The sequence below is a fragment of the Elaeis guineensis genome, chromosome 3, assembly GCF_000442705.2.
Source record: "Elaeis guineensis isolate ETL-2024a chromosome 3, EG11, whole genome shotgun sequence".
NCBI lineage: Eukaryota > Viridiplantae > Streptophyta > Magnoliopsida > Arecales > Arecaceae > Elaeis > Elaeis guineensis.
In genome coordinates, this window is record NC_025995.2 from 114157999 (window position 1) to 114183702 (window position 25704).

The 25704-nt window shown below is 36.4% G+C and overlaps 1 pseudogene; it reads left to right on the top strand.

Moving 5' to 3' along the window:
* Positions 1 to 1646: 1646 nt before the first annotated feature.
* LOC105041502 (uncharacterized) lies at positions 1647 to 14446 on the top strand (annotated as a pseudogene).
* Positions 14447 to 25704: the final 11258 nt, after the last annotated feature.

Consider the following 25704-nt stretch of genomic DNA (forward strand, 5'->3'; position numbering starts at 1 on the left):
AGGTTACAATAGAGCGATTCCAACGTCTGAACGACCTAAATCAACAAGCCAAACAGTTTTTTAACATTTACATACCTATTTCACCAATAAAATATAGTTAGTGATGATAGGATCAAACAATCGAGAAAAATTTATTGCATGCACCGCATGTGCAGCTCTGCTCTATCAATCATTGAGATATGCAAGCTCATTTGTAATACATTTGCCTCAACGAACGGTCTACCACAATATACCATGGTGATTGGTAATATACGTCCGTATAACCATGCATACAATAATTTTTTGCAACCTAGTTAAATCATTGGACGATTTTTCATATTTTTTGGATGGAAAGAGGAGCTCAAAGCTAAATTGCAGCTAAAACAGTGTAACAGGATATCAGAATTACAACTTATGCATCATGATCCATATAGGTACACACTTTACCCTCCAACAGCAACAGTGCTGCCAAAGACTGAAAGCAAAAACAAAAGATGATACTGCTACAGAGATACCGATAGAGAGAAGCATCCGCAAATTAACAAACTGTAAGAATTCCAGCACATACTGCAACAGGTACCATAGAATCCAAAGAACCTGCCGGGGATAAATTGGGCAAAATATTATTTCAAAGTCTACATCTCAATATAGGCTAACTTTGGAACGATACTCCAGAGTATAACCTTTTTTTTTTTTAAATAAAAATATATAAATAGCTCTTCAACTTTTGTAAATTATGCTCCGATACCTCTCAACTAAAAATCTTATAGTTAAAACCCTTCAACTCGTAATTTGTGAGCTACAAAGTCCTTCCGTCAATTCTGTCCGTTAGTTTATCAATATGACTTTATTTTAATCTTTAAAATCATCTAAAAATAATAATTTAATATTTTTTTAATATTTTTTAACCGGTCGTCGATTTTATTTTTTTATATATTAACTATTTTTTTAATCCAAAAATGATTCTTCGTTAGGGGTGGGTGTTGCGCCGGAGGCCGGAAGAGGAGAAAATCGCGAAGAAGCTGCAGGCCGCCTTCGGCAGATGGGAGTGCATACAGAAGAAGCCACAGGTTAGGGTGGGGAAGGGGGGTTGGCATGCGAGGGGGGTGGAGGGCGACGGCATGAGCCGGAAGAAGACCGCTGGGGGGTGGGGGGTGGGGGGGAGGGGCGATGGCTCCACCATAGTCGTTACGATCATAGCTTGCTTCCAACCATTATAGGATTGCCAGGTAAAAGATCAAAAGAAGAGGAGGGGGCAAACTCTCTCACTCTCTCTCTGTTTTGTGAGGGATGTCGGGGTTGGTTTTAGGGTTCTAAAGATCAAAATTCGAGTTTTTTAAGCTCTCTCTAATAGCATAATATGCTAAAAATCCAATCTCTATCTTGGTCCGAGCCGAATATTTTCGCCATCTCCTCAAGCCCGTTACGTAGATCAGCTCTCTCCTTTGCTTTATCGAATAAAGATGGCATCTTTGCAGTTACTTGAAGAGATTCTTATGGATAGGACATTCAATCTTAGCTAATTTTCGCCTGGTAATCCATGCTTTTGTCAGTCCATTAATTTTTTTTTTTTGGCTACTATATAGTTTTATCTGTCCTTCTAATTATTTGGCGATGTTATTTATTTAAATCGATGTTTTAGGTGATTTCTTTGGTGATTTTTGTTGATGGAGAAGGACATAAATCCGTGGATTTACTGCTGCACTCACTATGGCGATTTAGTAGTTTCAACTATACGAGTAGTCTTCGGCAATTCACTGTCGGGCCGCAAAACACTAATTCTATGATGTTTCCTACCTACTTCAACCCCTATGGGTGTGCTTTCTTCGACAATGTTGCCCCTCCTTTCCTTGTGTTTCAAGCACAGAGAACCCTATCGAAGACACCGATATGGATCCCGCCTTACATCCACACCCATGGACCGACAAGATTTGCTGATTCTCAGAAGAGATTCCTAGTTTTCGATCACTTAGGGGATCAAATGAACTTAATCTTCAGCTCATCGAGCACCCCGTTTGTGAGTTTGATGTCCATGAATCCAGCATCGGATATGCAGGGCAGCAATGAGACCAACATTTTCGATGGCTATGGCGGCAAGGAGATGCATGAAGATATCGAAGAAATCGATGCACTTTTGTACTCGAACTCTGATGATGATGAGGAGGAAGAAGCAGCGAGCATGGGGCACTCTCCGATGAAGATGGCGGCAGAGAGTGTTGAAGAGGGGTCGTGGACGATGTCGAAGGCAGAGGGGCGGAGATTGCAGGCGGATAGGGGGACCTTCGCGAAGAAGCAGAGGGAGGCAGAGGTCCGACGACATCGAGGGTGGAGGGATGGTGATTGCAGGCGAATGGGAGGGCCGGCGCAGAGAACCAGAGGGAGGCGGAGGTAAATCGAAGAAGAAAGAAAAAAATATTATAAAGGAGGGGCTTTTTGCATTTGCCAAAAAAATATTAAAATATTATTTTTGGATGATTTTAGAGATTAAAATAAAGTCATGTCAGTAAACTAATGGGCAAAGTTGACGGAACGGCTTTGTAGCCCACTTATTACGAGTCAAAGGACATAAACTATTACTTTTCTAGTTGAGGGGTTTCGGAGTATAATTAAAAAAAGTTAAGGGGCTATTTGCATACTTTTATCTTTCTTTTAATGGGATGAAAATGAATGTGTGACTATCAAGTATTTAGTATGTAGTTTATCTCTTGACTAAAATATAGTTTCGAGGGAATAACCAAGACTTTACAAGCAGATTAATCTAAGGGCTTTTACAAAATGGGGTTTCACAAGTTCATGCATGCATTTTAGAAAGTTGTCTCTATTTCACTATTTTTTAAGAAAGTTGTCTCTATTTCACTATTTTTTTTTACTAAAACAAACGAGAGTTGGAGGGGGACAATCCGGTACATCTACCTCTCCTAGAGGTGACCATAGAGCCCCAATCCTCATTGAAAAATATTTGATTCAGAGCCAAATTTGGGTGAATTGGCGGTTTCCTCCCCACCATATGGATGAGTTTAATGGATGAGTACGTCACTCCAGCACCATCAAAGACTAACATATCAGATGTTGTTTCCAGATGCCGTGTCCAAATCGATAATCATTCGTATCCTGACATTTAATCGTAACTCGATATCCGTCGTGACTTGAACTTGAATCATATCGTTAGAAACAAAATCCGCTCTCCACCTTAATGGCCTATATTTCACCGTTTCAGTTTTCACAAAACTAATAACCATAACTTATGTCTATACTGTTATCAAAAAGTGAAGAATTTGTATATTATCTAACAAAAAAATTTAATTTTATAGTGATGCCACATATTTTAATCGACAATCATCTCAGTTTTTTCATGGTTATGGTAACCATCTCTTATTAGTTTAGATAGGTGTAATATATATATTCTGAAAATATCAATCACATGTACCCTTTTTTTTTTTCTTTTTTAAATTGCATAAAATACTACTGTTGTAGGCTTCTAGTTTGCTTTTGGAATATATGGATAGTGGGAAAATTCATGACACAAAAAATTAATCATATTATAAATTTTTAGAAGGAATTTATGTGGAGAGGACAAAAGGAACCCACGTATCGCGTAAGCTTCAGCTTACCCAATTCGAATTCTCCACTCACAGCTTCCTGTTGAATAATTTATACATAAAAATATATTCATAATAAATAATGGGGACTGCACCACATGCGGTGCAACAAGAATTTTATTTTATATTTTGACAAATTTTTTGTGCACCACGAACGATTTAAAAAATTTAATATATAACACATCATTTTATTCGATTGATCCACAGAATTATCATTTTTCAATACACATTTAATACCTACAGATCGTTTTTTTCGTGTAAAAATTTTATATGACGAAAATATATCTATTTTTTGATAAAATTATAACATTTTATGTGCATATTATGACATCCTGCATTTAGAAAGTCATAATTTTGTCCACAAAATATCATAATATAATACAGAATATCATAATATACACAGAATGTCATAATTTTTTTTTAAAAATAGAGACATTTTTGTCATTCAAAATTTTTAAATTAAAAAACTGATTACATACTTTAAATGCGCATTGGAAAATAGTTGGACAAAAATATTATTTCCATATTATGATATTCTGGATCATATCATGACATCTTGAGTTTTAATATGTCATAGGATATCATAATTTTTTTTAAAGGACATAGATATTTTCATTATATAAAATTTTTAAACAAAAAAGATGACTTACAAATATTAAATGTATATTGAAAAGTGATGATTATGTGGATTAATTAGATAAAATAATATATTTTATATCGAATTTTCTACCCCGCCCGCTTGCGCACAAAGAATTTCACTTTATATTTTTCCGTATACTTTTCATCTCCGACTTCTCCTCCATGCTTCTGGCTTTCACCTGGCATGGTTGGCATACTTGATTACTGATAACATTGCTCGCTTGGCTATGAGCTTCTTCAGCAAGAAGGAATAACCATGGCAATAACCAACCAACCTGCAAGCATTCCATATATGCAGAACTATTAATCTTCATCAAATCAACCTCCGAAAACATGCCACCATTCAATTATATATAGTTCTGTGAAAGTATGCTTAATCTAAATAAAAACAACCAAGGCATTTAGTGATTCATTTTACCTTATCATAAATAAGCTAAGCGCGTATGTACATGTGTTCCATCCATAAGAACACAACTAAGATTCTGAACCCGATTTTGATATGTGACTTTGATCAAAGATTCTGAATAGCTTACATGTTAATTTGTGAGCAACGAGCTGCCTATTATATATTGATTTGTTTAGATTTATTGAGACGTTTGAACTTGTTTCCTGGTCTTAGAACGTAAATCACGTTGGAGCTTATTTGGAAATCATGCACAAAGATGACGAGAGCACATTTCAGCAACTTGCATGTATAGTTTCTTTTCCCAAGATTACGAGGAGATATATCAAACTTCCATCAAAGAAAGTCACAGACAGAAATTTAATGTATAGATGGTCTGCAGATAGATAGCATGAGCAGCATGATAACACCAAAAATTGAAGAGGAATATTAATTTCTTATTAACATCCTTAAAAAGGCAAGTTCGTAGGAAACAACACCGAATGGTAAAAAAAAGGGACTCGTTTTTACAGAATTCCACCGGCTCAATAAGACTTGGAGACAACCAATCATGGAACTACTCTTGGGATTGAAACTCAGAAGACCAAAGCATATCTACACAATTAACGAAATTTTGGAAGTAATGACAACAAACGGTAAGCTTCCAATCGAAAAGAATCAATTTTTTTCCCCTCTGGATTTTTTTTTTTTTTTTTTTTTAAAAAAAGATCACTTTTTTGATGAAGCAATGAGACAAATAGAGTAAAATACAGGCAGTAACGTCTTAATAAGCTCTTCGGTGAGCCTTTCAGGGGCACCAGAGACAACTGCAAGGGTCGAAAAGGAGTTGAGGTTCGGATCAATTAGGGCTCATGAAAAGAAGGGCAGTGTGATGAAGGCTGCCGTTGGCGATTAGGGTTTAGATTTGGGGAAACACCGATTAGCTTCAGCTTATTCGGCCCAGGGGTCCTATCGAGCCAGGTGTGGCCCAAAATTAAGAGGGCTCGAGACGGGTTTTTGTACTCTGGGCTTACTTCGGGCCTGGGGACTGGGACTGACCAACCCCAAGCTCAGCTCTGCTATACACACCACTCTTCGAGGGGCACGTTTGATGCATGTAAAATAAAGCAATCTTTCATAAATAAAAAGAAGAAGAAGAAATCAATCTCCCATCTAGGCATTGACATCCCCATTAGTTTATTATTTGTGTGATTTGTTAACTATATTTTCATTTTTCAATTGGTACCTTCTCTTATTTCTGGAAAAGCAAGAATTAAAAATCAAGGAACATATTTGTTATAAACCCATGGAAAGTAAAAGAAAGTAGAAAAAGAGTTTTGTATTGTAAGACATTTAAAGAACATTTTGAATTCATTATTATCATCAACCTCCCTTCTTTTCTATGTTGTCCATGTGTGTCATGATATAGGGCCTCACCCAAAAAAATTATAGATATTTAGATTCTTTGGTTTTGGATAAGTACATAACATCTACTTGGTGTATAGCTACCATGGGACTAACATTTAAGCCTAAGGGCTCACTCTATTTAAGCCTAAGGGCTCCAATTCATTTAATTAAATTTGGTCTTCAGTATAAACATCACAATCAATCTGTGGTTAGTCCAAACAAGCTTGTACTGCAATGTTCTTTATTCCTTGTAAGTTATGAGATGGGTATGCTTTAATATCATTTGTAAAAACTTAGGACGCCACCTAACAAACTAGTTAAAAGATATTATTTCGATTCATTGGCTCTATATAAGTCCTCAAATCTATTCAGTATATAAATGATGTGAGGCTAAACATATGTGTGCGTGAGTCTCTGTATTGGATGAGAGAGATCTAAAACTCTTGCTCACCAGATGATACCTTTTAACCAGATTTCATCAATGTCTAATTATTTACGGCCATCATATATATTCCCAGCTCAATCATTAGCCGACCACATGATGCAATCATACCTCAAAGGATTGCCTTTTTTTTTGTCCCCACTGAGATAAAAGATAAAATGTCGGAAGCAAAAATGGACCCCAATAATAATTTTAAGCAGAAATTCTTCTTACACTCAGATTCCCCTTGAGAATTTTATTGGATCCAAAGACGACAAGGGAATTAGTTCTGCGGATCTCCCTTTGCACGATTTGTATATATATTAATCTTACTGGTTTGATGATACCATGCGATACTTTAAAGGTTCCCATGAACAATTCCCACTGGTCTGTTCTTGCGTTATCCAATAAGAGCGCAATTCCTCCCATTACTGCTAAAGCATTTCGAACCATAAGTGATGATTGTGATTCTTCTTGATGACATCCCCTCCAACATTAACGGCCCAAGAAGGGAACAAAGAAAAGTCACTTTGGCGTTAGGGGGACACTGTAGCATGTCATGGAGCATTCTGGAGATATTAAACTCCAAAGAGAAGATTCACCAAAGAGTAGTGTCGTGCAAGAGCTTGAAGGGCCACTAAGTAAGCTTACATACTCCAAAGTGGTACCTAGAAAGCTCACCTCAAGGGCCATTGATCTGGAGTAATTCAAGCCCACGTAAGCCCTGATGAGTCTCCAATGTAGATATGATTTATTTTTTTGAAGGATGGTAGATCTAATTTCAATCCGCTTTGATGCACATTTAGCCTTCAGACCGTGCTTTGCGCATCATAGACCGACTCAAATTATGTTGGGTTTTTTGAAACCATGACACCAATCCTCTCCACTTCTGAATATGCGTGCCTGATCCACTGCACTTGTGATGATTGAACTTTAACGTCACTCTTTTACTTCCAAATGTGGAGGCATCCTCTTAGTTGTAATATAGTGATGCCTTTCAAAATAATCTTGATTGTATTGCCCAATCAAGCAATGTAATGATGCATATGGAATTCGGACAAAATCTTTAAGCAAACAAATCTACTTGTAGTATCTATCAACTTTGGTGATGTCGCTTGCTCTTTATGAAGGTCTCAGGTCCCACGATGTCCACTGGCAAGTATACTAATTGGCATTCAATGGCTTATACAATCCTAATCAGGACTTATTCATGATAATCCTAAACCAAGCAAAAGAATAGAGGCATGACTCTACTTCTACCGTAATTTCGAGATTTCCACTGTCCTCTCTCGGGCTGGGTAAATATGCGGCACAAACCCTAGTTCACTATAATTAAGACATCTTACCACCTATATCAAATAATTAATTTATGTTTGATCATCAATTTTGAGATCCGTAACCATCCAAATTTTATAAATAATATCTATTGTCTCACAATAATTAATTTAGTCAAAAGAGAAACAATCATATTAAGCTAATATTTAAAATGGGCCGTTGTTTAACGGGGACAAAAAATGATGGTGCATGCCACAGCAAAAGAAAAGTTACTCGTAATCATGCACGTAGGAGAAAAAAAGACTACATGTGTTGTAGTCTTGCCACCTCTTCGAGCGATCGGCTCTCTTATCCATTGTGTGAATAACGGGTTGAGAAGGTTATCTTTGCTTCCACAAGATCTCTTTTGGTCATCCTCTAATCTCACACCATTCTAGCACCACCAGGCTAAAACACTTCACCAGCTAGTGGAGAATACCTAAACCATTTTCTTGGTGCATGCGCCTTTGGATAGCACCTTCATCAATGAGATTGTCTATATGATCTAAATCAATGATTTGACTTCTTTTGTTAGGGAAGGGCGAGCGCAATAGGCAATGAGTGATGTAGCATGTTCCAAAATTGCTCAAATCTATCTTGCCATATAATGGAATGCTTTGAGTGTTTGAGTTAAAAAAAAAAAGGTGCATAATTAATGTTGCAATTGCATAATTCTTTGTGCACTTCTTCCACCACCTCCATCGATCCCGTGTTCGTCGTTGGTGAATGGTGTTGGATTAATGGATGATGGTGGGACTGGCACGAGGGAGGTCAAGGCATGTAAAAAGTAGTAAATAAGGAGAGGGTGGAATAAAAAGAAGAAACCAGCCAAACCGTGGATGCAAAGAATAGAAGGTCTAGCCTATAGCGTATGTTGTTCTTTTGGCCTATGTATACATGCATAGAGGTAGGCATCACACTTCTTTATAGAGAATATTGCTTAATCAGTAATTTTTTTTCTTTATTTGTTTTTGGGTACAAGATTTCTTTCCTTTCTGCAATGAGTTACCATGGTGGTGCAATTGACAATATCTCCAAGTAATTTTGTAAACCAAAAACTTAATACCCTATCTTAGATTTTCTTATGCAATTCCTTTTTCTTTTTCTTTTTTTTTTTTTTTTGGCCCCCTAGCAAACGTCCGTATTCCGTAGCAGAGGGCCTTTTTGTCGCTGTATTGTTACGAGGCCTACATAAGGAGGGTTTGGAGGCAGCTCTTCTCAAATCTTTGCATCATGCTCCTGTGAACTCAAACCAGAGGTAAGGGGTTATCGGGTCTCCCCTCATTCCACGTGAGGAGGTGGAAAGGGTGGCGACTTCCTTTCTTGCTTAGAGTGAGGGGAGCTCCAATACCTCTCTCTCTCTCTCTCTCGACTACCTTTCTTGCTTGGAGTGAGGGGAGCTCCAATACCTCTCTCTCTCTCTCTCTCTCTCTGCGCGTATGTGTGGAGTATATGTTATGTAGTATTATTTTTTGGTAAATATTATGAATCGTTATTCAAAAATAAGATTATTGAATTTTGGTAAATATTACGAATCGCTATTCAAAAATAAAATTATTGGAATAGACTCTTGGATTTCTAATATGTCATTTGCGGAATTGTTGGCTAATAGTTGATAATTTTATATTACACACTTTAGCTTTGATTAGTCTATTCCTTAAACTTCACAGTTATGTTTCATTTACATTTTTTATTACTTTACGTCACATAATAAAAAAATCGATATAATGAACTACAAAAATATTGCATGGACTTCTAAAAGCCGGGTGGCTATCCCTGCCTCCCTTTCGTTCAATAAATAAATTAATAAATAAACTTCTAAAATTTGCCACATATGGTTTACAAAATAAGCCCCTTTAATTTCCTTGTATTAGTAATATTGGCACTCGACGAGATTGTATTTGGATGACCGATGATGATAAATATGAAATCGTCTCTGTCATGGTCTCGTCCTAAAAGATCTGATCCAAACTAATTAACTACTTAAAAAAATTCAGATCATTAACCTACCGCCTTGCAGGAAGAATTATATCTTAGCAAATTCATCAACCATATGAATGTATAGCATTATTTCAGTCTTGCTTGAACCAGCTAATTAATCAAAGTTTGCATGAGATGCTCTAGAACTTTATACCTCCGCAAAAACATCTAAAACTTGTATTATCATATTTCCTAAAGATCCTTTTGACCATTCAAATCACTCCAAAACATCTTAATATGGTGCACCTGGATGGACCCTTTCAAGGCCACTTGCTTGAACTCTGAATTCAGCCATAAGAAATCTACAGGTAATCGTGAAGAGAAGAAAGGAACGGACAAATTTTCTTGACTAGGAGACGATCCATTTTTACTGTTCTGCAGGCTATTCTCATGTGTTTTCGAAGTTGGCATCACCTGTGCTCTGCCAAATCTGTCCTGGAGGATGATTCACTATGGGAGAGACTTGCTTCCTTTATTTCTTCTCCTTCTAATTAATTAGCTGTTCCTCTGATGACTATCTGTACTTTGAGCATCTTTGGATGTTGATGTTTTGTCTTGTAAATTCTTTTGCTCTTTTGTGGGTTTGTTTCACCCTTCTTTTGTAAATATTTTCTTTTCTCAATAAATTTGAGGGTAGTCTTTGCTACCTCCTCCTTCCATCAATATATATATACAACTTAAGCAGTTTTGGGGCCTCCACTGAGTGAAAAACCAGCAGCTGAAGGGACCGTAAACTTGTCGTATATGCTCATTTTTATTCATCCTTCTACTCCGCTTCTATTCAGAACTAGAAGTCATTATCTCAGGCAGCTTCCAATTCATCTCATCAGCAATAAAGAGCCTCTAATGTTTACCATCAACCTATTATTCTACTACGGTACCTAGGAATTTCTAACAGTCCGTAGCAAGGGTCAAGTTCCAACTCCATCTCGGATACCAATCTGGTCCCTCACGTGTTCCGAATTGTTGCAAGTTATTGCTTCCAAATTCTGGGCCCAGATCCACTATGATTTTGTTCAGAATTTCGAGCATCCTCAAACTAACACCACTGGAGGGTTGGCTCTGTATACCCGAAGCTTTCAGGAGGCTGCGGCCTGTGGATGTCCATATTTCGCCGCTCCTAATCCCTCGGACAGGAGGGTCATCATACTCCAGTCTAAGGGTCTTTTATGTGCACAGAATCATCTTTCTCCCTTACTGTTACTTTTTCTTTGGATGTTATCTGTACCTTTTTTAAATACTCTCACGTATCTTCCCTTTTCTTTTATGCAATATGGCCTTCGGAATTGGCTCCCTCTTACCCTGCCGAAAATTCAGGATTATATGGAACTTCAAGGAATAAGCTATAATCTTCGAGCCCCTTCGGATTTAAACTGGCCTGCGATTGACATGATTAGAAAAATATAATTAAAAAAAAAAATTATAAGGACATCCCGTAATTTTGGACCAATCTCAAAAATACTCCTTCAACTTTAAAAGTTTCAAATAGGTTCCTTAAAATTGCAAACTATTCCCAACTAATCTTGCTGTTATACTCTCTGTTAGTAAAGTGGTGTCACGTGACCATCATATGATAGTATAAAATTACATTGCAGCCAAAACCGCCTTTAGTACCATAAAAGGATCCCATTGCATGGTGGTGTTGAGACTCTATGAGAAATCCACCATAGGATCATCCAAAGTGGTCTAAACTTCTTTATTCATCCATCTGTACGGATCTCAAAGCAAGAGGTGCATAACCAAAATCATTCATCTATCTATACAAATCTTAAAGTGACTGGTAGATAATCTAGATTATTCATGTTTCAACACAAATCTCAAAGTGACTGCATGAAATATCTCGATTATTCATCTTTCTACACATATCTCAAAATAATCAGTGAATGACCAAGATTATTTATCCATCTACGCAGATTTCAAAACAACCATAGATGATTAGGACATTTATCTACCTGCACAGATCTCAAAATACCTACAGATGATCCAAATATTCATCCATTGGGACAGATCTCAAAGCACCAAGGGTGATTCGGATATTCAATGCTTTCATAGATCTCCAAGTAATTGTAAATGATTTAGATATTCATTCTTAAAGCAACAGCGGATAATCCAGATATTCATCCATCTACACAAATCTCAAAGCAATCAGTGCATGATTAAGATTATCCATTTACTTGCATAAATCTTAAAACGACTAATAGATGGTTTAGATTATTAATCTGCCTGTACAAATATCAAAGTAACAATATGGATAATCTAGGTTATTCATCCATTTATGCAGATATCAAAACCATCGGTGGATGATTAAGATTATCCATCCATTTACACATCTTTTAATGCAACCATGGATAATCCAGTTATTCATCTGTATGCACATATCTCAAAGCAACAGTGGATGATCCTTATGTTCATGTACTTGTACAGATCTCAACATAACCATAGATCATCCAAATATTCATATGCTTATGCAAATATCAAAAAAACATGGATTATCCATATATTCATAAATTTTAAAATAATTATGGATGATTCAAATATTCATCTTCCTGCACATATCTTAAAGATATCAGTAGATGATCCAGATGCTCGTTCGCCTATGTACAGATCTCAAAATGATTGTGGATGATCCAGATATTCATTTATTTGCATAAATCTTATTTGCTTGTATGAATCTTATGCGAGAGAAAGAGAGTGTGAGCTATACCTAGAAATATGCCTGCCATGCGTGCTTACTGGATGATATCTTGAGCCGGATTTCATCAACGTCCAATTATTGATGGCCTTCATGTTCCTGCTCAATCATCACCCGACTACATGACGCAGTCATACTCAAAAGATTGCATTTTTGTCCCTGCTGAGATCAAAAATTGAATGTCGGAAGCAAAAAATGGACCCCAAGAATAACTTCGAGCAGAAATTATTCTTGAACTCAGATTCTCCTTGAGAATTCTATTGCATCCAAAGACAACAAGGGTATTATTTCTCAACATACCAACTGCGGACCTCCCTTGGCACGATTCGTATGTATATATTAATCTACTGGTTTGATGATGTCATGCGATACTTCAAGGGTTCCCATGAATAATTCCCAGTTCCCCCTGGTCCTCTAAACCTTTCTTTTCCATTACTTATATTATCCAATAAGAGAGCAATTCCTCCCACTATTGCTAAAGCATTCCAGCCATAAGCGATGATTGCGATTCCCCTTGATGACATCCCCTCCAACATTAACGGCCCAAAGAGGGAACAAAAAAAAGTCACTTTCGCATTAGAGGGACACATGTCATGGAGCAATTTGGAGATATTAATTAATTCTAAAGAGAAGAATCACAGAAGGGTGTCCTGCAAAAGTTTGAAGGGCCGCTCAATAAGCTTACATATTCCATAGTGTACTTAGAAAGCTCGCCTCAAGGGCCATTAGTCTGGACTAACAAAGTAATTCAAGCTTACATAAGCTCAATCAGCCTCTTGGACCTTGCTTTGTGCATCATAGACCAACTCAAATTATGTTAGGTTTTTGAAACCATGACACCAAGCCCTCCACTTCTGAATATACGTGCCTGATCCAATGCCCTAGGGATGCTTGAACTTTAACATCACTCCTTCACTTCCAGATGTGGAGACATCCTCTTTGTTGTAATATAGTGATGTTTTTCAAAATAGTCTTGATTGTATTGCCCAATGAAGCAATGTAACAGTGCATATGGAATTCGGACAAAAACCTTTAAGCAATATCAGCTTATGGTAGCTATCAACCATGTGGTGATGTCACTTGCTCTTTAGGAAGTTCTCTGTTACGATGATGTCCATTGGCAAGTATACCGTGGGATAATTGGCATTCAATGGCTTACCCAATCCTAATTAGGACTTATTCATGAGTAATTCCAAAACCAAGTTTTATAATTAAGATATCTTACCGCCTATGTCAAACAATTTATGTTTAATTTCAACTTTGAAATCCGCATCTATCCAAGTTTCATAAAATAATATATGTTGTTGCCATCACAATACTTATTGCCATTGGAAAGCCGATCTGGCTTAGACTGCTAAGCTGGACTGCTGGAGTCATAGAGAGAGAGGGAGATAGTCATAGGGTGACCAAACGAGACCTCCGGATAGAACATTAGCGCATGATCTTTAATCGATCCGACCAACTGGACTATGTAAAATTATTAAAGATAGAAAAATCCTCACACTTGGGGGATTTTTCAACAGCAGACTCTCCGATACTTAAGTCAGCCTTCCGCAGAAGTAAATAGAGAAAATCGGAGCTCTTCTAAAGAGTTTGGCTAAGTTGAGATAGAGTAAATTTGGGTAGCAGGCTGTCAATTATCTGATGCTTCTTCTGTTATAAGTACAGAATTGACGAGAGCTTGGATGGGTTTATATTATGCTATTTATGTTTTCCAATTTTACAGGTTGTGGCTGGAAGGTGATTCAGCTTCTATAATCAACTGGCTTATAGGATTATCTGATGGTAGGTGGGTTCATGATCCTTTGTTAAAAGATATAAATGGATGGTTTCAAGTCGCAAATATAGTATCGATTTCACATATCTGGAGAAAAGGAAACAAGGTGGTTAATTGGATAGCAGGGAAGGCATTCCAAGGAGACCTGATCATACAGTCCAATCAGACTCTGCCAAGTGAGCTGAATCAACTTCTTCTAGCAGATGCTTATAGGATAGGATACAAGAGACAGGTTTATTCCGAAAGACTGGGGTAGCAGATCATTTTTGTGGGTTTTGGGTAATAGTTGACTAATTATCATATGTTATTCCTCTATGTATGGTTTATTTGAACCCTCAACTACTGTTCCAAAAAATAGAGGATGCCATGTGGAGATGGAGTCAGTGCTGTTCAGAGATTTGAGGAGGCAGAGATAGATTCCAGTTTATACGGAATCCATCTCAGGGAGAAAGCATGCGAAGTAAGAGTTCACCTCTTTTCTTCTCTCTTACCTAAAGGGTCCTGAAGTTGAATTTTATAGATGAAGGTGGATACTTATCACCTTCCAGAATGTGCATGCATTGTAATCGAAAAGTAAAGGTCACGTGGACATGCTCTGCCTGTTAGAGAATAATGACTTCACATGTTTTAGAATTTGTTGAGATTATAGATCTTGTCGAGTGGAGTTAGAAGTACGGCAGTAAAATGGCTTGTTGCTTGTCATCTAGCGGATAGAAGACTCCGAAATTTTTTCAAGCACGATTGTAAGAGTTCATGTGGCAGAGGCTAGGTAGATAGTCCATATTAGGATGTAGCAATACTTAACATTTTTTTTTTTATGAAAAATAATATTTAACTAACATTTTCAGTGCACTGTTGTTTGAAGGGGGTAAAAAAAATGTTGGGGCATGCCATAACAAAAGAAAGTTTACATGTACTCATGCATGTAGGCAAAGAAACCCAAATTTCTACCCCCCAAAAAAAAAACCCAGATGGGCTGCCATGTCTCCGAGTGATCGGCTCTATTATCCGTATATGTGAGAATGGGTTGAGATGGTTATCTTTGCTTCTCCAAATCTTCCCATTATCCCCTCTCCTTTGCTAATGCTCAAACCTCACACCATTCTAGCACCACCAGGCTAAAACCCTTGACCACCACCGGGGGATACCTAAACCATTTTCTTGGTGCGCCATCAGGCAGGCAGGCAGCACCTTCACTAACGAGACGAAAGGGATCACCTAAATTCAGTTATTTACCCTTTTTTTGGGGAAGGTGTAGTGCAACGAGTGATATGACCTCACCTACAGATCCAGGGACATTATCAATGGAGAGCCCCTCGTCCTCTTTCTCTCTTCATTCTTTTGGATCTCAATTCTGGTTGACATGCTCCAAAATCACTCACCATCTTGCCATATAAAGGAACGATTTGAGTCTTTGAGATAAAAGAAGTGCGCATAATTAATATTGCAATCGCATAATTCTTTATTCACTTCTTCCACCGCCTACATCTATCTAGTACTGTTTTTTTTTTTTTTTGATATTAATAAGTTAGAAAAAGCTTAACTCAGAAGTAATTGTATTAGCTAATATAGATGTACATATAATATTGTTTACATGATAGTGTAGGTATTCAAGGACCCCAACCAACTTCCAAGCTTACAAATTAGCAGAGGTGAATTCCTAAAAAATATTATGCACGTTAAAAGTTAACAAAATGTGAACCCTATTTTCTAAAGAGGACTCTAGTTTTTGTATTCAAAAACAAAGCCTTTACCTGAAAAATCAAACTGTTATAGATAGAGCCCTCCTATAAAGTTAAATGGCCTGGTTATCTGCTTTCAGAAATTTACTAGACTTTTTTTTCGGATTTTGAAGGTTGCAGCAGATTTTTCAATCGATTGCGGAGAAACTATACTGAGATATTATCCACATTGGCTTCCACTGTCTATGATAGAAAGAGGCTAATTTTCTGTTTGATGACAGGATTTGGAAGATAAGTATGGAAAGCAAAACACCATTTGTTTCGCTTTTTTCATAATGTCCACAGGCCTGTAAGTAGGAGAATATCTATTTCATGATAGTTAGATTGCATGTGTTCCTTTAATCTCTAGGAGTTTTATAGGAGGAATTGATTGTGTGGGAACTTTTTGAGGTCAAGAACACACTGAAGAGTTGACCAGTCTATCTAGAACTGTTCATCACTGGTGAAGTGTGTTGGATTAACGGAGGATGCATGTAAAAAATAATAGCATGGAGAAGGTGGAATTAATGCATAGAAGAAACCAACCGAACGATTGATGCAAAGACCAGATGGTCTGGTCTACAAGGTATGGAGTTCTTTCGGCCTATATATGTGTGTATATAGCTAGGTAGGTATTAGGTATAACACTTCTTTATAGAGAATATTGCTTAATCAATAATTTTTTTATTTATTTGTTTTTGGGTACAAGTTTTTTTTCCTTTGTGCAATGAGTTACCATGGTGGTGCAATTGACAATATCTCCAAGTAATTTTGTAAACCAAAAACTTAATACCCTATCTTATATTTTCTTGTGCTATTCTTTGTTTTTTTTTTTTTTGTCCCCTTAGCAAACGTCAGTACCCCGCACCGGAGGGCATTTTCGTCATTGTCGTGTTACCGGGTCTATATAAGGAGGCTGCCTTCTTCCTCTTTGGTTTGGAGGCACCTCTTCTCAAATCTTGCATGATACTTCTGCGAACTCAAACTAGAGGTAAGGGGTTATCGGGTCTCCCCTCACTCCACGTGAGGAGGTAGAAAGGGTGGCGACCTCCTTCCTTCCTTGCTTGGAGTGAGGGGAGCTCCAATACCTCTCTCTCTCTCTCTCTCTCTCTATGTGTGTGTGTGTGTTCGCGTGTGTGTGTCATGTATCATTATTTTTTTGGTAAATATTATGAATCGTTATTCAGAAATAAGATTACTGGCACAGCCTCTCGGATTTCTAATATATCATTTAGGGAATTGTTGGCTAATAATTGATAATTTTATATTACACGCTTTAGCTTTGATTAGTCTATCCTTAACTTCACAGTTATGTTTCATTTGCATCTTTCATCAATTACTTTATGACAAACACTCGGCACAACCAACTATGAAAATCTTGCATGAACTTCTAAAAGCCGGGTGGCCATCACGCCCTCCCTTTCATTGAAAAAAAAAAAAAAAAGAAAAAAAAAATCAACTTCTAAAATTTGTCACAGACGGTTTTCAACATAAGCCTCTTCAATCTGCTCGTATTAGTGGGATATTGGCACTCCACAATATTGTATCTGGATGACCATCGATGATAAATATGAAATCGTCTCTATCATGGTTTGTCCTAAAAGACCTCATCCAAACTAACTATTTCTTTAGAAAATTCAGATCATTAACTACTACCTTACAGGGAGAATTATATCTTAGCAAATTCATCAGCCATATGAATATACAGCATCATTTCAGTCTTGCTTGAACCAGCCAATTGATCCAAGTTTGCATGAGATGCTCTAAAACTTTGTATTTGCTCCAAAAAATTAAATATCTAAAACTTGGTAGACATAGGTGTTATAGTATTGCCTTGCTTAAAGATTGTTGTGATCCTTAGAGTCCATTCTTTTATGGATAAAAAAATTATCTGAGAATCTATATTTGATTAGGTAAATATTTCTCAAACAATATTTAGATAGAAAAATAATTTGCCCATGTTCTTTTGTGCATGAGAAAGTGGCTTCAAAATTTATTATCAATGTCTTCTTATATTATTATTTTTTTAAGTAAGTTGCTAAAATTTATTCATATATTTCATAATATCATTCATATTTTTTAGGTTTGAAGAAAGTGGACAACTAAGTTATTATGCTTTGAATGATGGAGACTTTGAAAATGAGGATGGGCATCTTGATTCTTACGAATAAAATTAAATATCTATTTTACTGATGGATGAAAAAATGATTTAGCCACCTCCTAGATAGATAAGATTTTTTTCTATTTCATGGATAAATGTTATCCATGAAAAAATAAATTATCTATCTTGAAGAGTATGAGAACATAGGTATGTTAGTCAATGAAAAAGCTGATTAATTTTTTTATAATATTTAGCCATAAAAGAACGGAACCTTAAAAACACTCCAAGCCATTTGAGTATGGTGCACCTTGATGGACCCTATCATGGTCACTTATTTGAACTCTGAGTAGAAAAACACAAAATCATTCTACAGATTGTTTAAGACTTTAAGGTATAAGCTATAATTTGCAAACCCCTCCAGATTAAAATTGGCCTGAGATTACAGATGGCAATGAATCAGGTATTGGTCGGGTTGATCAATATCTAAATCTGCCCCATCAGAAAAATATTCAAACCCATACCCATCTCATACCCATTTCAGGTCGAGTCAAATCAAGTAAAACAGATGGTTCAGATTAGATTGGATTGGGTCAAATAAACCCACTTTCGAGTTCCGACCAAAACCTTCAAACCCACCGAAAGAAATCCCTCCGATCTTTCAATCAAAAATCCTCAAATCAAAATCTAAGAAATTGAAACCTCTTTGATCTGCTATCTCCGCACCCGCCGTCTGCCTCCGCTCCACCCACAATCCTATTGTCGCCTATCTTCATCTTTCCATTCTTTTTCTCATAATCAGGAGTCTCAATTAGGTGGGAGGCTTGGAGTGGCCAAAGAAGCTTAATTGGGTGGGAGGTCGGAGGGGTTGAATAGGGAAGCTTATGATGGCTAGGGTTTTGGGTCTTAACGGCCGAACAAGAAAGACATACGATGGCTAGGATTTTGTGTTGGGCTTTATATATAAGAATTTAATCAAATCAGATCCAGGACAGATATGTTATTATTTATATCTGTTTCAAATTTTTTTTTTTTTTAAATTTATATTTATCTTAAATTTTAATTAGGTCGGACAAAATATGCCCCATGTCAGGCTGACAAGAGATAAGGTATCAACTAAACATCCAGCTGAGGAAAAAGGCAAGAGGTCCAAGCATGCGACGTGCCAAAAAAAAGTGCCGTGCCCGAGGACGTGCCAGACCATCAACCGTCAATACATCGAGAGCTCCTTTTTCAAGTCCTTCTTCATATTTCATCAAGTTGGTGGGGGACTAACCTGATTTTTTTTTCCAAATAGCACCAAACATATCAACCACCAGTCATTAAAGGATGATAGTGCATTTGAAGCAATAGAAGCCGAGGATCATACGTTTCACTTTTTCCCCCTAGGCTTGCAACGTGTCAAGACTTGTCATTAGTACAACTAGTAGCCTTTCAAAGTCTCATAGCGGTACAATCTTAGTACCTTATACCATCCATGACCTCCCTCGGACTATAGATGATGCTAAGTATTGCAATTCTGAAATCAAGAAAATTTCTTGATCAACATCTGCTTTTAATGAAGGGAATCAAAAGAAAATAAGTTACACAAGTGAGAACTTTCACATGGAACTGGAAAATGGCTCTAATTACCATTTCCCTAGAGAAAGGGAAAAACAGAAGCTTGTGATTTTAAATTTGATTTTGTTTCAAGATGTAAGAAGAATAACGAAACAAAAAGGAAAAAAAAGAAAAAAATAAAAATACATAATATTTATATGGTTCATCCTATTGAGTTATGGCTGCAAATAGAGATAATATAAAAGTTTCACTATTTAAAAAAAAATTATAAAGTACAAGTTTACATCACAAATTTGTTGGAATAAAATGATCAAAATATCTAAAAATTATTATTGTTGTTTATATGATTTTAATATAAAATTATAAAAAAAAATAAAATATTAAAATATATAAAAGATTGAAAAAATCTTGCTTGAATCGGAACATATAAAATACTACCCTAAGAACACGATTCGTCTCTTCCGTCTTAAGATACAATGTTCTAGCTCGGTCCAATTCCCCTCTAAAGAGCATGATCGTTGGGCTGCTGATCTAAAAGACTTTTTTTAGATGCCTAATTAAGAAAAATAAATGAAAAAGGGAGGAGGAAAGATGTAATTATAATCTCTATCTCAAAAGAAAGAGTTTCAAACAGAACAGAAGAGAGAAGAGGAGAAAAAAGAAATCGTTGTTTTTGATTGATTTCAAAACAATTGGATCCAAGCCTATGTATAGATTTTGTCCGGATTACCAAGAAGATGTTATGATTTCGAAAAAATACGATGTTTTAGAAACATTGTATTTTTGCGGAAATCAATGTTCTCTTCCAAAAAGCAGTATTTCTTCGAAAAGAGATGTTTATTTTAAAATAGAGTTCTAATGTTTTAGATAACTAAAATTTAGTGATAAAAAAATTATTTTTTTTTTTATTTTAAGTAAAACTCCAACAAAATGCTAGCCTCCAATATATCCAAATCTTTAGGACATTCAATTACATTCTTCTTTTGGAGTTACAAAAGATATATATAATAGAGTAAATTGATTAGACTCAAACTGGTGTTCCTACAATAATTAAGTTTGGCCAATATATAATTGATGTCTTGGGTCAATATAAACTTGAACTGATATCCCAAATTGATTTTCTGAAACTCATGTAGACATGATCTTCTAGAATTTGCAAAGTCAAACCATACTCAACAAGATGCTAATAGAACGGATGGTACTACCAAACTTTATATTCTAGATGAGAAAAATGCTGATTAATGCATTATCTAATGTTAGCTTCGGAGTTGATTGTTCTTTAAAGTTTTAAATTTTTATTTTTTTCCAAATTATGGTCCCAACTTGGACTACCATTAGAGATGTAGCCAAAAAAAACAAAAAAAATGCTTACAAACATCTCTTATAGGCAGGGCATGAATCACCACCATGTCAAACTTGTTTAACCACAGCTATCCACCTAAATATATTTACATTCATCTTTATTAAATGCATCTGTACCTAGGCTGAGGGCTCTCCTTCCCTTTAAAATAACCGCGCGTCATTTTCGCTTGTTTTTTGCACATACCAAGTACTAAATATTAGGTTAGGAACCGAATATGGCATCCAAGTGGAGGAAGTAATTGGACCCCACAACAGAAAGTCCTAGACGTATTATTACCTTTTATAACAAAACTATAAAGCATATTCACGCAACAGCACTGCGATGCCCATGGCATTGCTTCATGTGGATGCTTAGCTTGCAAAGAATCTCCACAAAAGAAGCAAAAAGTAGTCTGAGTTTTATTTTATATATATATATATATATATATATATATATATATATTATAGAATATGAGATTACCTCACAAACTCTAACTTTCAATATATCCAATTTTTTAAGATACTCAATTACACTCTTTTCTTAAAATTGCAAGAGGTATATATAATAGAGTAAATCGATTTAGACTCAAATTTGCATTTCTATAATAATTAAGTTGATAGTACCATTCTATTCTATTAGCATCTTGCTAAGCATATCTTAAATTTACAAATTTTAGAAAATCAAATCCACATCAATTCTAGAAGATCAATTTAGGATGCCAGTTTAAATTCATATTTACTTAAGACATCAGTTATACATTGGCCCAACTTAATATTCTAAATGAGAAAAATGCCGATTGATGCATTCTCTAATGTTAGTTTTGGAGTTGATTATCCTCTACAGTTTTAACCAACTAGAAAAAAAAAAAAATTTCCCCAAAATGATGGACCCAACTTGCACTACTATTAGAGATATAGCTAAAAGTGAAACAAAAATTGCATACAGTCATCTCTTATAGGCAGGGCATGAATCACCACCATGTCAACATGTTTAACCACAGTTATCCACCCGAATATATTTCTTATATATAGTGCCCATGTAATATACATACATATATCGTACTCCAAAAAAATCTTGATCAATATGATCCTATTCATCCATCATCTTTATTAGAATGTATCCGGGTTGAAGGCTCTCCTTCCCTTCAAAAAAAAACTAAATACTATGTCAGTCATCCAAGTGGAGGACGTAATTGAATCTTACAATAGAAAGTCCTAGATATATCAAGATCCCCATCATTGATGAGAAAAATTACATCTCATGCGTCGCATGAGATTATGTACTAGTTACCTTTCATAACAATACTATAAAGCATATTCATGCAACAGGCGCTGCTATGCCCATGGCATTGCTTCGTGTGGATGCTTAGCTTGCTCGCAAAGAATCTCCACAAAAGAAGCGAAAAGTAGTCTGACCTTTACTGCGCATCCATCGACACGCGTCTGAAGCGCTTTACTTGGACCCCAACAAAAGGACCACCGATTAAAGCCCATTCATCGTCCCACCCAAAGCCTATCGTCACTAAAGTTCATAAAGCGTATCCCAGAAGAGATGCCAAAGCATCTCAAATCCGCCGGTTGCCAGCCTCGGGTGGCGTGGGATTCGCTTCAAAGGAGAAATAAACAAATAAAAATTATAAATTATGCATAGAGATGCCTTCTCCCGTTCCCATCACGACCCCAACCCATGTGAACGGAGACTCGGAAATCCCTGCCATTGGTAACCCACAAGCCATCATACGGTCCTTATTGAATCTGGCTGGGCTTCTTCTCCCCACACCCCCATGCATGAGGTCTATTTAAAGCCAAGCCCACCACGTTCTGTCCATCCACATGAGGGTGGTATTATATGGATATCTGGTAAGTAGCCGTTGAAGTTTAGGTTTTATATTCCACGGCATATCCGATGATTTGTTGAAGGTAATGGTGATCGGGTGTGGTGGGCTGTTGAAAGAGCTCCCTTCAATCCAATCCACGAGGGTTAGCGGGGTGTACACGGCTGCTGGTTCATGAATATACCTTTGGGTGCACCGGCTCGAGGGAAGATGAGGGTGCACCTCAGGGGTTGGGCATGACCCAGGAGACGTCCTTGCCTGCCTTTTTCTCTTGCTTGGATTGAAGGGAGCTCCTTTCACTATCTATCGCTGTAGGATCTTTGTCTGTGTACGTGTGTAATTGTACGTCTATGTTCTTAGTATCTACGTGTAGCTCTCGGATGTTCTGACGACCTAAGGGTAAGTTTTTAAAGTATTACAAGTGATTTTTATGTTCAGTCAATCTTCGTGCATGGTATGAGCTTTGTGGTTTCTTTAATACATACATACATACATATATATATATATATATATATATATATATATATATATATATATATATATATGTATGTATGTATGTATATCTTGTTACCGTAGAAAGTAAAAATAGCGTCTGTTTCCAAAAAAAAATATTTATTAGTATACGTTAGAACAAATTGATTTGAATTTTTGAGCTTAACCATAAGTAGAATATTTTAACCCCCAAAAAAAACATAAGTAGAATATCGGTTGTTAGAGGGGTGATGTGTTTCTTTTTGACTGGTATTCAATATTATCATTGATGAGTGGGTATACTTAACGGTACTGTGAATAATAAATAGAAGCGGTTCAGCGTTGGGAGAGGAGCTCGAGCTGAGGTTAAGGGGTTGAACCTTAGGAACTAGGCTTGCAAACGAGCCATGCTGACACGAGGAGTTCATGACTGTAGTTTGGGCTCGGCATGATCGTTTCACGAATGTCTCCATGCTCGACTCGTCCAAACAATTTTTTTGTCTCGTGGACCTGTCACAAAATAGCTAGCTCTCAAAAGGTCCGAGGAGTAAATTTTATTATTTTGGCCAATAGAGTGCTCATCTTTTGATCGATCGGACGAGTCGAACGAGCCTGAGCTACTCATGGAGAGGGTAGTTTATTTATCTTAGCAAGTCAAAGGCAGGCAGAACAGGGTAGGTGATGTATCTTAGCAATTTAAACCATTTTCTTACGAGCTTTTGGGCTTTTCCAGGACAAATTGTTTTCTACTTTTTTTTTTTTCATTTGATTCCGCTAAAAAGAAGTATGGGTGCTTGTTTGTTATTCTTCTCTTTCACATATATACAAACAGCCCTCTTCTTTTCGTCTACTTTTAAAGCATCATGCATGCTTGGAAATTTGTTTTCCATGACTGTTTCCTGAAGTGTCAAGAATGATAGTACTTGCACCAGCTCCAGCCTATAAATATGCGTAATTTGTTTACAAACAGACTAACCTTTTTTTGTTCCTGAGAATTATCTCACCTTTTTCACATTGGCAGCTTTTATTTATATTCACTCATTGTGATTTATTAATTAGCTTCTACCGTAAACACTGCATAGATTGGTTATCTTCAACTTCTTGTTACAAAAATTTTGTTGACACAAAAGCTCTATATATAAGAGCTTATTGGAAAGAAGAGTTGGAACTTAATGGTAGTTCTAGTCACCTCCAATTGATCCACTGTTGAATCCAAGCAGGGCTGAATCGAGTCCAAGAATGAGTGACATAGAGTGATGGAACTAGATGGATTTTGAACGTAACAGGGAACTTCCTCTTTTTGATAATAACTGAACAGGGAACTTGATGTTCAGATAGCAAAGCCTTCTTAATGCATATATAGGGCTTTATTAAAAGGGTGCTGATTGCATCTTTGGTGAGAAAGAATAATTTTCTTTCTTTCGCAACATCAATCATTAGATCGTGCAATATCTGTTTTGAGACCTATACCAGCATATGGGTTCGAATACTTTGAAATCCATACAAATCGTGATCCAATGATTGATGCTGCAAAAAAAAAAAAAAAAAAAAAACATCAATTACTCTTTCGCACAAAAGATACAATCTGAACCCCTATTGACAAGTAGGTTTGCTTTTTTAACACACACACACACAAAAAAAAAAAAAAAAGAGGCTTGCTTGGTTCTTGTCCCATGTATGCTGCCTTTTTTCAAAGTAACCAAAAGAACAACCAAAAAAAAAAAAATCAAAAGTCTCTCAGCTGGTCTAGTGTATTACGTGAAGTATGTCATGTAACGAAGCACAGTATTGGTGCAAAATACTGAGTATAATCTGATTTCTCTTTTTGTAGTCGTAAGTGGTTTTCGTTGACACGCATATGTATGTATCTACTAACACTCTTCTAAAAAATATATATGGGATCTTTTTCCAGAAAAAAAGAAAAGATATATGGAAGCTTATAGAGTCAAGTTTTGAGACTAAGGGAAAAACTTGATATTAGCTGGAGCTAATTACATGTTAAGATCCTACATAATGTTTCTTGGGTCTTGAGTTACGTCCTCAAAAAGGTACTCTCCAAGCAGGTTCAACTAATAATCCAGTCTTTGATCTTCTTGGTGCTTCTACAAGAGACTTGGAATCATGAGTCCCCGCCTCATTTGAGGTTGGAAAAATTAATGGTATGTAGCTATAGGGAGGATAATCCACCATTAAAAGTATAAACTACAGGCATACATGTAGCAACGGCAAAATTAAGGTTAATCTATTGTATTTGGAAAGTCTTACTTTGTCTGAACGGTTTAGTTCTTCCCGAGTTGTCTTCAAGGATTCAACAATTCCTTCGTGTCTTAGATTTTTTTTTTTTTTTAACATTATTCGAATAACTTGATAAAAGAGTCCAGATATATCCTGCATATTTATCATAAGAGAAATATGTTAACTAATTGCATGTTAGGTCAGCATTAATTTCTAGGTTAGACAAGAAATAACACCATATCAAAAGGTTGGC